Raw genomic sequence first — 14841 nt, 5'->3', positions numbered from 1 at the left:
CGCCGACGAGTCCTCTACGAGTGGGTGTCAAGTAAATGCCAGCTAACCTAATACCGTCTCATGACTAGATAGTGATGTTTAAGAGTACTGCCTCTAACTTTGCCTCGGATTTACAATGTAATGTGTTCATCGAAGTTGGCTTCGGCCTTCGTGGCATCTTGCGCCGATGGATTAAAGCAACCAACTGATTCTTTAGCATGCACAATGCTAGTGTTCTTCAGTTGTAACAGGATTAAATGACGCCCAGTCACGCCAAAATATGACATATCAGTTTTATTCAATGGTCAATATAAATCAAATTTATTAGACTGCACAAAATTGTAATAAGCACAAAAAAATCTGTGGGCACTACTTTTTTGCATTATGCTCGGATAAATTACCCCTTCGTATGCGAATTGCAGTGTGATAGATGACTTGGCAATCTGCTCAACAATAACGCTAATAGTAGGCACTGCATGCTCAGGAAAGAAACAGGGCTGCAGGAATACCGATGCACGAAAGTCCAGCGCCTTGAACGTCTTTGTGCAGAGTCCAACGGGCAGTAGACGATGTGCATTACATTTAACGCCGAGTGCTTTCTTCGGTACCATCGAAAACGATGTGCTGTGCAAGGATGCAGTAGGAGCAAACTTGAGCCTGGTGCCCCAAGTCTTCCAGATAAGAAACAAGGGCAATGGCTCGGAATACTGTATTCAGGTATACAGTATTCCGAACTATTGCAGTTGTTTAATATCTGGAAGACATGGGTCACCAGGAATACGTTAGCTGCTACTGCATCCTTGTACAGCACATCGTTTCCGCGGGTACAGACGAAAGGACTCTGCATTAAATGTAATTCACATCGTCCGCTGCCCGTTCGACATGCACGGCACTCAAGACGTTCACCTTCGATAAAACGCATCTTACGATTTCGCGCACAGCAGAGAACTCAAGCAAGTGCGGAACACTGAAACACGTGAGGGGGTGTGTCATCGCAGACGAATTTTACAAACGTGCCTCATTGAGTGAAAGTCATGAGAAGGGGCTAAGCCTTGTGTAGACATCATGGGTCACATCGGTTCTGCTGCCATTTTATTGCAAGATACAGGGTGAATTTACACGCATGAATTTGCATGTTACATGAGCCTGTTAAACACACATAGAGAATTCCCATTCAACTTAGTGCCCAGAGTTGAGGCACAAGAACTGTCCCGAGCTCATTGCATTGTCTAACCATTCTACCAGCTCCAAGCAACTATTTCTTTGGTCATGAAACTACCAGCCTGAAAATGGTGTGATGCAAGCTTTTTAACCTCAGGCTCGACTATCGGGAGGTGAACGCAAGCTTCTTCACTTCACCCTTCCAGGTCGCATCTTCGCCGCGCGTAGGAGATACGACCGATGCTTCCGTCACAACATCAAGTACACCGAGGGTTCCCTCTAGCCATAAGCCAACACTCCACGAAACATTCAGCTTCCATAGGCGCCTTCAGGGTCACTGGCAGCCATGGCGTACGTGGAATTGCTGTGCCAACACCTTTCGAGAGTGCCGCAACACGAACTGCGATGCTTGGACAACGACGGCTTCACCGACCTTCCAAAGCTCGCCGACAAGTCTGTACCAGAAGCAGTCAGCGCGGTTCGCGCCCATCTGGAATCCATAGCCGCTCTGTGCGACCGTCTGGACTGCACGGCCCACTTATTCACCTGTATGGCCGGCCTTGGCGTCATAGGGTCCTGGGTTCTCTATCGCGCTGACCGGAGGGAGGACCCCACTGATATCATCGGCGACATCCTGAAAAAAATGCGACAGAGGCGCGTTCACGGCGTGTTCGCCAAGGCGACAGAAAACGTCTGTTGCACATGCCTGCTCGTCCCAGAAGAAGAGAGAGGCAGGGACTTCAGGCCTTACTTATTCGTCGACTGGTACACAAAGCCCTGCGTAGCCATACACGAAACTCCCGACATACATTCGCCGTTACTCGAAACCGTCCTCCGACAGACGCTGGGAAATCCGCCACGAAGCTACCGTTGCGGCGTTTATCGAGACCTGAGGTCGCTGTATGCTGGCGTCCTCCAATTGTTCCCGTGATGCAGCCGCCGACTCCGTCCCATGCCAGCCGTGGGCAACGCGGTGAACTGTCCCTCCTTTTCGGTCACCGACTTTATACCGTAAGTCCTTTTTGCGGGCTATTCCCTTTCTATTTATGGCGTAGTTGCTCTGCCGAGAGAATTTAAGCCCGTGATCTCTGTAGCCAACGTCACAAACAGGTCTGCTTTCGCGAATAGTAACTGCGTAGGTGTGGCTAAACACGTTCATGTTTAATTATACCGTTATTGATGTAGCGCTCCTTGGACAATCCTGAATTTACTGTATAACTATCAAGCATCACAAATTATGTGATGCGGTTTCCTTGATTTATACACTTCTGCTTAATTGAACGTAATGCTCATTGAATAGTCGTTGCTAGTAACATCACTGGTAACGTGGTTTTACGGCCATTAACGTGGGGACACACAGCGATGCTTGCAAGCCCGACGTGTCTTTATCTGCGCCCTTTAATTTAACACTGCTTATTTCCGTAACGTCGATTACCAGTATCGATTTGCTTGGATTCACAACTGCCGTAGCCGGTTTATTGCGTTATCCACTGTGAATAACTATTTCGTTTGTGAAACAATTCTTCATTCGTTGTCTTTCTTTCCAGCATCAAGACGATGTCGTTTGACGGATCAAAATTTTTCATGAACTGTGCAGTTTGCCGAAACAACTTGACGACTTACGAATCCCCACGCATACCTATCAGACACTGCAGCCACGAAAATTTTGATAAGTACCACAACTGTTAAAGCTGTAGTGACAGCTGTGTTGAACATTATTTTACTCAATGTTTCATTCTTAACCTGTACTTCAACTTTCCTTTTAGCTTCATACATTCAATTCTTGCCGCGCTCCTCTTCGAGCACCCTTTTGTGTGTGTGAGCACCACCTGGAAGAGAGCATCATCCTATCCGTTCACCATCTGTTGTCCCCTGCGTAGCGGAACATCATCTTAATCTTAGCTGATTGACGAGGCCTCGACAGAATGGCTTAATGCTGTCTATGTACTTGTTCCTTCATAACTGTGACGAAGGCGATGAGAAAGGGACTTCGCACTTCGTGTCTAATGAAACATGTCGGGTCTTATGCAAGCCGACACATCCTGGTATCGACAAGTCGAATAAAGGAACTTTTATATGCGGCCATGCTATTTGGTATATTTGTTTCTGGACTGTGTCTTTTTTGGCCAACAAAATTCAAGCATTGTTGATATTTCTTCTCTTCAACATACGCGATCAACCCCCCCCCCCCTCCCTGAGCATGCGTGTCATTCCTCAACAAGTTTCACGACGCTTCGCAGTTTCCTAGCACGGGTGACAGCGCAAGGTCTACGAAGTTGCATCTGTTCTAGCAGGACAGCCGGAACATCATATGCCGGAAACATTGGGCCTTGCAAACAGTGGAACACCACGAATTATTTTCTTTTGAAAGAAATATACTTTCTTGGTGCGCACAACGTTTCAGAAAGAAGTCGCATGGGACAGAACGCACACTTGCAACCACTTTATTGCACAGATGGCCGCCGTATATATAAAGCAAGAGTGCGAGAAGATGACCCACAGAAACGAAAAAAAAAAATGATGGCGCATGTGCCAGGACATCTTATTATACGAATCTTTGAATTACGTTTTAAGTGACAAGATACTTGTACTCATTGTCCGAATGGGGCACTTACACACTCGGTTCATCATCATCATCATCATCATCAGCCTGACTACGTCCACTGCAGGACAAAGGCCTCTCCCATGTTCCGCCAGTTAACCCGGTCCTGTGCTTGCTGCTGCCAATTTATACCCGCAAACTTCTTAATCTCATCTGTCCACCTAACCTTCTGTCTCCCCCTAACCCGCTTCCTTTCTCTGGGAATCCAGTTAGTTACCCTTAATGACCAGCGGTTATCCTGTCTGGATATGGGACATGCCCGTCCCATGTCCATTTCCTCTTCTTTATTTCAACTATGATATCCTTAATCCCTGTTTGTCCCCTAAGCCACTCTGCTCTCTTCTTGTCTCTTAAGGTTACACCTACCATTTTTCTTTCCATTGCTCGCTGCGTCGTCTTCAATTTAAGCTGAACCCTTTTTGTAAGTCTCCAGGTTTCTGCTCCGTAGCTAAGTACCGGCAAGATACCTTCCTCTTGAGGGATAGTGGCAATCTACCTGTCATAATTTGAGAGCGCTTGCCGAATGTGCTCCACCCCATTCTTATTCTTCTAGTTACTTCAATGTTGTGGTTAGGCTCTGCGGTTGTTAAATGCCCTAAGTAGACATAGTCTTTTACAACTTCAAGTGCACTATTACCTATCTCGAAGCGCTGCTCCTTTCCGAGGTTGTTGTACATTACTTTCGTTTTCTGCAGATTAATTTTGAGACCCATCTTTCTGCTCTTTTCGTCTAACTCCGTAATCATGAGTTGCAATTCATCCCCTGAGTTACTCAGCAATTCAATGTCATCGGCGAAGTGCAGGTTACTAAGGTATTCTCCATTAACCCTTATCCCTAACTGTTCTGATTCTAGGCTTCTGAAAACCTCCTGTAAGCACGCGGTAAATAGTATTGGGGAGATTTTGTCCCCCTGCCTTGCACCCTTCTTGATTGGTATTCTGTTGCTTTCTTTATAAAGCACTATGGTAGCAGTTGATCCCCTGTAGATTTCTTCCAGAATGTTTATATATACTTCATCTACGCCCTGATTCCGCAGTGTCTGCATGACGGCTGATATTTCTACTGAATCAAACGCCGTCTCGTAATCTATGAAGGCTATGTATAGTGGTTGGTTATATTCTGAGCATTTCTCTATTACCTGATTGATAGTATGAATGTGGTCAATTGTTGAGTAGCCTGTTCGAAATCCTGCTTGTTCCTTTGGTTGATTGAATCCTAATGTTTTCTTTACTCTGTTAGCAATTACCTTTGTAAATAGCTTGTATACTACAGAGAGCAAGCTGATCGGCCTGTAATTCTTCAAGTCCTTGTTATCTTTTTTCTTATGTATTAAGATTATGTTAGCGTTCTTCCAAGACTCTGGTACCCTTCCCGTCAGGAGACACCTCGTAAACAGGGTGGCTAGTTTTTCTAACACAATCTGTCCTCCATCTTTCAGCAGATCTGATGTTACCTGATCCTCACCAGCAGTTTTGCCTCTTTGCATGCTCTCCAAAGCTTTTCTGACTTCTTCTATCATTACTGGTGGGGTGTAATCTGGGTTACTGCTAGTTCTTATAGTGATAAGGTCGTGGTTGTCTCGGCTACTGTACAGATCTCTGTAAAACTCCTCCGCTATTTTAACTATCCTATCCATAATGGCAGTTATTTTGCCTTCTTTGTCCCTTAGTGCATACATCTGACTTTTGCCTATCCCAAGTTTCCTCTTCACTGCTTTGACGCTTCCTCCGTTTTTCAGAGCGTGTTCAATTCTCTCCATGTTACACCTTCTTACATCGCATACTTTACGTCTATTAATCAACTTCGAAAGCTCTGCCAGTTCTATTTTGTCTGTTGTACTTGACACTTTCATGATTTGACGCTTCTTAATTAGGTTGTTCGTTTCCTGGGAATGCTGGTTAGTGTCCTGTCTAACTACCCTGCCTCCAACTTCCACTGCACACTCCGTAATGATACTCGTCAGATTATCATTCATTGTATCTACGCTAAGGTTGGTTTCCTCACCTAGAGCCGAGTACCTGCTCTGCAGCGAGACTCTGAATTCCTGTACTTTCACTCTCAGTGCTAGCTCATTGATTGGCTTCTTGCGTATCAGTTTCTGTCGTTCCATCTTCAAGTCTAGGCGAATTCGAGACCGTACCATTCTATGGTCACTGCATCGTACCTTGCCAACCACTTCCACATCCTGCACGATTCCTGGGTGTGCAGTCATTATAAAGTCTATTTCGTTTTTATTTTCGCCATTAGGGCTCCTCCATGTCCACTTGCGGTTTTCTCGTTTTTGGTAGAAGGTATTCAGAATCCGCAAATTATTGCGTTCTGCGAGTTCTACTAGTAGCTCTCCTCTGGAGTTTCTAGTGCCGATGCCATAATCTCCTACTGCCTGGTCTCCAGCCTGCTTCTTCCCTACCTTTGCATTAAAGTCGCCCATTACTATGGTATACTGTGTTTTTACCTTACTCATTGCCGATTCCACGTCTTCATAGAAGCTTTCAACTGAAGCGTCATCATGGCTGGATGTAGGCGCGTAAGCCTGTACTAACTTCATCTTGTATCTTTTGTTCAGTTTGATTACAATACCTACCACCCTTTCATTGTTGCTATAGTATTCCTTTATGTTGCCAGCTATGTTTCTGTGAATTAGGAACCCCACTCCCAGTTCTCTTCTGTCTGCCAAGCCCCGATAGCAACGGACGTGCCCATTCTGTAGCACAGTATAGGCCTCATTTGTCCTCATAACCTCGCTGAGCCCTAGTATATCCCATTTACACCCTCTAGCTCCTCGAATAGTACAGCTAGACTTCCCTCACTAGATAAGGTTCTAGCGTTAAACGTTGCCAAGTTCAGGTTCCAAAGGCGGCCTGTAGTCCAGAGATTCTTAGCACCCTCTGCTGCGTTGCAGATCTGACCGCCGCCATGGTCAGTTGCTTCGCAGCTACTGGGGACTGAGGGCCGTGAGTTATTTGACATATGAATGTGGGAGGTAGTGGCCAGATACTACACCAGGGTGGCCGATCCTTCTCTGGTGAGGGAGTGCGTTCCCGGCGGTGGTTACCGGTGAGGCCGCACCCCAGGCCTCTTAATGCAGTTCCATCAACACGCGGGTTTTTTTTGCCGGTTGGGAACTGCGCGGCACCGGGATTTGAACCACGGACCTTTTGCCTGCGAGGCGGATGCTCTAACCACTACGCCATCGCCGCCATCATGTCACACTCGGTTACCGCCTTGCAAATCAAAAACGCTTCATTTCCCGTGCCCTCTTGTCAATCTTGCCATTACTTCGCATTCATCAAGCATCGGGGTGCACTAACACTGGGCACAGTCACTATCTAGGTGGCTGCCCACTGATCCGCGCTTGAGATCCGCGTACTCCTTAAGGAGATAGTTCAGACATGCAGCACCCCATCTGACCAATGTCGTATCGGCCACATGATAAAGCAAATCCATATACAACACCTACATTACATTCTACGAACATTTTTGCAAGCTTCTTGTAATACCCTATACCTGAACATCCTTCGTTATTCATAATTATGTATAGAAACCCTGGGTGGTTTTTGCTGTGAAAACACCCTTCACTCTAGTTTTTTTTCTCCAAAGAATTCTTTTTAGGCAGTGTGAACGTGGCTTTATGAACGTGGCTTAATATGAACGTAACTTTATATGCACTGTGGCGAAGCCACAGTGCATATAAAGTATTGCAGAAACTTTCGGGTTTGGCTGTTCCTGAATTGTGTGCTTCATAATCTTTCCCTGCTTTAATTAATTCAGAAGTGACTCTTCTGTGCCTCAGAGCAATCGATAAGGAAAGCCTGCTTTCTTATGTCTGTTAATTTGGCTGCCGAAGCTGCTCTCAACCTGGTGATAACAGATCCTTGACACTGATGCCATCTCGCGTGCTTTCGCAGTTCCTCACCCAATATGCTTGGAATGCGCTCAACTAAAATGTATCAGGGCTTTCTGGTTCTGGCAGAAACATTTTTCTGGTTCTGGCAGGTTCTGGCAGAAGCTCTAGGTCTAAAAATCTAAATTTGCTATTCTCGGGAAACTCCGCCGTCAGCATGCAAATTAGTCATGTTATCAGAAATAATGCTCAACTCTCATCAGAGTCCTGCCATGTGTCACACTGTTCTGCAATATAAATGACTAAGAAATCTTTACCATAGAGCAATACCTTAACGGTACTTGTCTCAGCAAGCCTCGCTGTATGCGTTTGTCATTAAGTACTGGAGCTAAACATGACCCAATGCGCACGCCCTGTCTTTGAGTGTACCATTTGTCGTTTTCTCGTGGTGAAAGTCGACTGCGAATAAAAGTTCAGAAGTTCAAGAAAGCTATCTACGTTAGTTCCACAAAGTCTACAAAAAATTATTCCCACCACAGCATTGGATGCAGACTTCACCTCCTCGCACAAAATATCCTGAAGTAGGGAATAAAATAAGTCTTTAACGTCTACCGAAAACGCACAAGCACTTTGAGGGCACTCATCCCCTAGAAAGTCTAAAACGTCCTGGGGATTTCTCACGAGGAACGTGTCTTCAATGATCAAGGCATTTGCAGATGTCGTCCGACAAGGTTCTGCCTAGAGTCATACTCCGAAACAAACATAACTCCTTGTGGGTTTTGGCCGTGAAGGAGACAGAGAGGCTGGCACTTTTGCACGTCCTCCCGGACAGGGCCAACCTAATGAGCCCCCCGCTTGGTTCATACAGCCTCTCACCTTCTCGTTTTGCTTTTGCCGGAGTTACTTTCCGCAGTTCTCTGAAGTTCCATGATCGAGCCGCTGCCACCTTTTCTTCGTAGAGTGGTTCGGGAACCAGGGCGAATCCTCCTTCCTCGTCAGACTGGAGCAAATTGATGTCCGCTTTTTTTTTAGGAGCAGACACGACAAACCGAATTCCTGAAGTTTCTTCTCTCGCGGGTTCCTTGGGCAGACGCTTGACTCCTTGTTGGATGCAGCCAGAGTCCTTCAATGCTTTTTGAAGGACTCTGATGCAGCTCTCCGTTTCATCAGCCCCAGTTCTCCAAAAGGCTTGTGCGGCAAGACTGACCAACTCAGTTTTATCAAGCCTTGGGTGGACGCAGCTCTTAGGACCGAGTTCCAGAAGGACATCTTTGGGTATCCTCTTATTTCCAAGGAGGAAAACGTTCTAACCATAAGCGGGTGCTTTCGGTTTTTCTCCTTGGTAGCCTTATCCCCGCGGAACGCCAATGGAACTCGGCTGTTTGCGAGGAATTGCACAGATCCTACAGAAACACTTTCTTGGCTTTGTCCATTTGTCTCACGCATGCGCACTGACGGGTCAAGGAAGCCTCCGCTCGCTTTAGCAGCAATCGCTTTCAGCGCAAAATCCTAGAATCAAAGAGGTTACCGCAGTCATTGATGTGCCTGGTGGTAACCTTCGCGTACACTGGTGCGCTGCTTGCGTTGACTGCGCTTCGCACTCAGCTCGGAGGCCACGCAGAAAGGAACGCGTGGTTCAGATCTGCTCCGCCAGGTGCCGCAACGGTCCCGACAGATCGCAATCTTTCAATGAACTTCGTCCGGTACATTTCATCTTCATTTACCAGCGCACTGTTGGTACATGGCCACGTGGTGCGCCACATTCCGATCGAAGTATTGAAATTGAAATTGAAATTGAAATTTATTCCGCAACAACAAAATACATGTTACGAGGAGGGCAGGTAAAAGCTGTGAGAACAGCTTGAGAAGCCCTGACCCCCTAGTACACAGGGTAGCACAGAAAGACGTGCGGCTAAGGACAACCAAAATAAAAGTGTTTCACAATGTGCACTAAAAAAAGAAACAATGAAAGATTACAATGAAAGATCACCGAGGTAGTCGCTAGATCACATTATTATATAAACACTAATCGCAATTTTTTTGGTGATATGCTAGATATATCAATGTTATGTTCCCTAATTATGCGGTTTAGAAGTGTAGGCAGTTGAAACTTTAACATTTGATTTCCGTATTTCGTTCTACATTTTGATATGTGCCACACTTCAGGTTGACGTACATTATAAGCAGGAAAATTTTTCTCTAACCTGGCTATTCTAGCAATCGTATCATTATTTTTCAATAAACCGAACTTATATAAACGGCTTAGTTTATAATCATATATTGATGCAACCCGAATGATGTAGTGTTTTTTAAACAATTCTGCTGTGTGGCTGCGATGTGGTAATTTAGAGGCAAGACGCAAAGCTTTCTTTTGCAAGATGGTAAGTTTGCAAACGTTTACAGTTGTCGTTGTGGACCATACAAGAAAGGCATAATTCAATAATGAAGAAAACAACGAGTTATATATGAGCATGTTTACAGAAACAGGAAAATAGTAGCAATGACGGCGCATGACGCCGATTATACGAGATAGTTTAGTAATAATATGGTTCACGTGATCATCCCATGTCATGTTTTGTGAAAAATACACGCCTAATGATTTAAAACTTTTGACGACTTCAATTTCTAAATTATTTAACGAAATGATGGGAAACTGAACTTGTGTGTGGCGGGGGTGAAATAAAACAGCTTTTGTTTTTTTTATGTTTAGTTTTAGAGAGTTTTCTTGGGCCCATGTGTTAATTTTAGACAGTGCGTTATTCGCTCGGCTACCTAGATCGCTGCTACATCTGCTTGAAAAAAACAAACTTGTGTCGTCAGCATATATAATGTAATGGGCAGATTCATCAATACGAACTATCTCATTAACGTAAAGTATAAAGAGAAACGGTCCCAAAATGCTTCCCTGCGGGACGCCTGTTTTAATGGATTTTGTTGCGGAATGTTTGCCTTGAATTACGACGAATTGAGTTCGGTGTTGCAAGTATGAAGTGATTAATTTGTGTGCAACGCCTCTTATACCGTAATGGTCCAACTTTTGTAGGAGAATTTTATGATTAATGAGGTCAAAGGCTTTTGAGAAATCAAGAAAAAGACCGAGTACCATATTTCGGGATTCAAAATTCTCTAGAATGTATTCTTTTTGTGCCAGTAGCGCGAGCTCAGTAGATTTATTTTTCCGGAAGCCATACTGCGCTGAAGTAATCAAGTTGAACTTGTCAGTAAAAGAGTTCAAACGTTTCAAAATTATTTTTTCCAGACCCTTAGAGAATACAGGTAGAATCGATATAGGGCGGTAGTTGGACATGTCATTTCTGGGACCCTTTTTATAGATAACTGTCACTTTTGCTATCTGCATGTTTCGCGGGAAATGTCCTGTGGACAAACATATGTTAAAAATGTAGGCAAGACAGGGTGCTAGTATGTCAATAACATACTTAACAGGTTTCATCTGAATATTGTCCGCGTCAGTGGCTTTGCTATTACTGAGTGTCAAAAATGTCGCTACTAATTCACTCTCTGAAATTGGCTCTAGAAATATTGTTTGGTTATTTCGAATATTCATATATTTTAAAGAAGTACTACTGGTTGTAGGGCCGCCAACTGACAAAAAGAAGTCGTTAAATGCATCAGCTAAATCAGGCCCTTGAATTACTGTACCATCTTTCACAATTTTGGTTAATTCCTCCGGTGGATTATTAAGCGTACTGTTAATTGCCTTCCAAACGTTTTCTGTACGCCCTTGCGTTGAGTTAAACAGGTTCGAATAATATAGTTTCTTTTCATCACGAAGGCGTTTGGTGACAAAGTTTCGGTGCTTTTTAAATGCTTTGAGGGCTTCAGGGGACTTACTCACAATAAATGCCTTGAACAATTGGTCCCGCTTTCTTATAAGCTTAAGGCATTCTTTATTTACCCAAGGTTTCCGACTTTTTTTAAATGTTTTAAATGACTTTAGGGGAAAACATTGAAGGTATATTTCGGTGAACTTGTTCATAAATAAATCGTATGCCAAATTGGCGGCACTCGCTGCGAACACATTGCTCCAGTCGGTTCTGCCTAAGCGCTCTCTAAAGAGGGTTAGTGTTTCAGGATTTATAAGTCTATAGGAAAATTCTGCACGCACTTGTTTGGGTACGTTATTGAGTTGGTTAACAAACATAAATATAGGCATGTGGTCACTAATATTGTGAATCAAAGTGCCAGCCGTAACAAGGGAAGTATCAAAGTTTGTTATAAAAAGATCTAAGAGTGTTGATGACTGTGAAGTGATTCGCGTAGGAGCCGTTATAACATTTTGACAATAATGCGAGCTTAACATTGATTCAAGTTCTAATTTAACACTGCTCTCAGCTAACATGTTGATGTTGAGGTCACCACCTAAAATCAAGGCATATTTTTTTTCACTCACAAATTCTAACAGTGAGTCTAAAAAAGAAAAAAACAAACGGACATTATTTGATGGAGGGCGGTAACATACACAAAACACTGATGTACCACATCTAACAGTGAGTATTTCATATAGAGGAGAAATGCAGGAGAATTCAGACATCAATTCACAGTCTATTTTACTTGAGATTAGCATAGCTACGCCACCACCCCTTTTGCCTGTGCGGTTCATGTAGTATGATTTATAAGTTGGAAACGTAAATACATCATCTTCCGAAGCAAACCACGTTTCCGAAAACATCACAACGTCAAAATTTACTTGTGCTTCACTAAAAAAATATTCGAGCTCATCCTGTTTATTCCTTCCCGATCTAAGGTTGAAATGAACGCAACTGAGGCTTTTTTCACAACAAGTGTCATACAAGTTTTTAAGATTAATAAGGTCTATAGGTGCGGTTAAGGGAAACATGTTAAGACGAGTATCAAAAGAATATCAGGAAGTAACAATGCAATGCGGGGTAACAGTATCACAGCTTATCAAGGTCACCCAAACGACGAATGACAACCGCGCTATCACCCTCTCTTTTCCTAACGAGAATCTTGCCGTTGCAGTGCCATGAAAAACGATAGCCATTGTTCTGTGCCCAGTCTTTTGCGTTGCGCAGCAGCTCTCTGTTTTGCTGGGTCATGTTTTCAGTGATCGAAACATTCGAAGCATCTCTTAGGGCTTTCCGCCTTCCTAGCCACTTATCACGAATTGATTGCTGGGCAAATCGAACTATAATTCCGGGTGTTTTGTTTGGCTTTGCCGGAAGTCTGTGGATAGCGGCGATGTCATTCCCAGTCAGCTCTGGCAGGTTAGCAATCTTGGCCACATCATTCAACTTACTCAGCAAATTCTCGTCTGGCGTAACCCGGATGCCGTGAACTTCTATGTTTAGTCTCCGACTACGAAACTCGAGATCATTCACCGTAGCTTTCAGTTGTTGAATATCACTTGAGGTGCAGTCCGCCTCTAATTTCCCAACGCGTCTGTTTAAGCTACTAATGTCCTTTTCCTGCTTAGCTTGACAGTTCAAGATGTCATCGTACTTTTGTGACAACAGCTGGATTGAGACCTTAATCTCACCAACCTGAGCCGGCAGCCCTGCTAAAGCATCAAGCCTCCTAGTTATATCTGCCAGGCAAATGGTTAACTCAGAGTCCATGCTAGTTTTCTCCCCACTTTTCGCTTTAGATGAACGGCAAGCAGCACATCGCCATGCCCTGCGACCGCTCTCTCCTTTAGTCTTAAATGTCGTCTCCGACCAGCCAGAACAACTGCCAACATGGTAAGAGGACTCACATTCGTTGCACTTCAGGACACGCCCATCACAGGGGAGGGGCTCATCACAAGACTGGCACGTGCTTGTCATGGTACGTTGTCCAGGCATTCACAGTAGCACTCAGTTCGCACTCAATTCGGGAGCATTCAATTAGGAAAAAGGCACATTATGCACAGAGAACTCAGCAAAGCACTGAAACACGGTGGCAACGGCGGTAGCGGTAAGGCGGTATTGAGAAATAAGCGAATTTACCAACCTGGGTAAGCAAAAAGAGCTGATTAGGCGAACGTCCTTTCACCGCCGCCGCCGCCACCCGTGTGTCCAGGTACGATGTCGACGCCGGAAACACGTAAACACTTCCGCAGGCTCAGTGACGTCAAGATGTGATTCCGTAGCCACGGCAACCGTTTTCAGGTAGTCTAATAAATGGAGGAAATTTGAACGTTGTAAAGGAGCGCCGCTTTGATAAATGGCTCCAGCGCAACGATTCCAACAAGGCAGGAACCCTAAAGCACCGGCCGCCGAAATGCAGGACACCAACCTGGGTAAGCAAAAAGAGCTGATTAGGCGAACGTCCTTTCACCGCCGCCGCCGCCACCCGTGTGTCCAGGTACGATGTCGACGCCGGAAACACGTAAACACTTCCGCAGGCTCAGTGACGTCAAGATGTGATTCCGTAGCCACGGCAACCGTTTTCAGGTAGTCTAATAAATGGAGGAAATTTGAACGTTGTAAAGGAGCGCCGCTTTGATAAATGGCTCCAGCGCAACGATTCCAACAAGGCAGGAACCCTAAAGCACCGGCCGCCGAAATGCAGGACACCAACCTGGGTAAGCAAAAAGAGCTGATTAGGCGAACGTCCTTTCACCGCCGCCGCCGCCACCCGTGTGTCCAGGTACGATGTCGACGCCGGAAACACGTAAACACTTCCGCAGGCTCAGTGACGTCAAGATGTGATTCCGTAGCCACGGCAACCGTTTTCAGGTAGTCTGGGTAAGCAAAAAGAGCTGATTAGGCGAACGTCCTTTCACCGCCGCCGCCGCCACCCGTGTGTCGCCGCCACCCGTGTGTGATACTAACGGCTTCGCCTCGCTCGAAGCCGTTAGTATCACCGCCAAGAGTGTTGCCGAAAACTTCGTGTACTTCACTGGTATACCCCTCTCGTGGTTTGTGGAGCGCAACACACGGAGACGAAGTCTAGAATGTGAAGCAGTACGCGTCGTGGGCCCGTAGTCGGGCTGTCGTTTTCCGGAACCAACGCGCACGCGGGAACTTTCTTTGGTTATAGCCAGCGAGTTGGTGGCGATGTACTTCGCATCCATCTCCAACAAGAAGCGGTCCAAAAGTGCGTCCTAGGCCGCACACTCGGCGTTGGGGACGTGACAGAGAATCCAGGGACCGATCACCATCTCGAACTTAAAGACAAGTATAAATCGCACAAACGCACTCCAGACGCACCTTTATGTCCCACATTACAGCGATACTCGTGCGAATTGTGGAGATAGCGTCCGGAACGGACATTTCTGTGATATTCAAGATG

General features: G+C 45.2%; 1 long non-coding RNA gene across 1 annotated transcript; it reads right to left on the bottom strand.

The window, feature by feature from the left end:
• Nucleotides 1-1054: 1054 nt before the first annotated feature.
• Nucleotides 1055-14332, bottom strand: LOC142769073 (uncharacterized). Its single transcript, XR_012885639.1, has 2 exons — nt 13558-14332; nt 1055-1774 (listed from the first exon to the last, which is right to left on the bottom strand). It is a non-coding gene; the product is annotated as an uncharacterized LOC142769073 (long non-coding RNA).
• Between the last annotated feature and the right edge of the window lie 509 nt (nt 14333-14841).

This window comes from Rhipicephalus microplus, chromosome 8, assembly GCF_043290135.1.
Source record: "Rhipicephalus microplus isolate Deutch F79 chromosome 8, USDA_Rmic, whole genome shotgun sequence".
Classification (NCBI taxonomy): Eukaryota; Metazoa; Arthropoda; class Arachnida; order Ixodida; family Ixodidae; genus Rhipicephalus; species Rhipicephalus microplus.
Note: the sequence above shows the minus strand (reverse complement) of the source record. Positions and strands in the feature narration are given on the sequence as shown.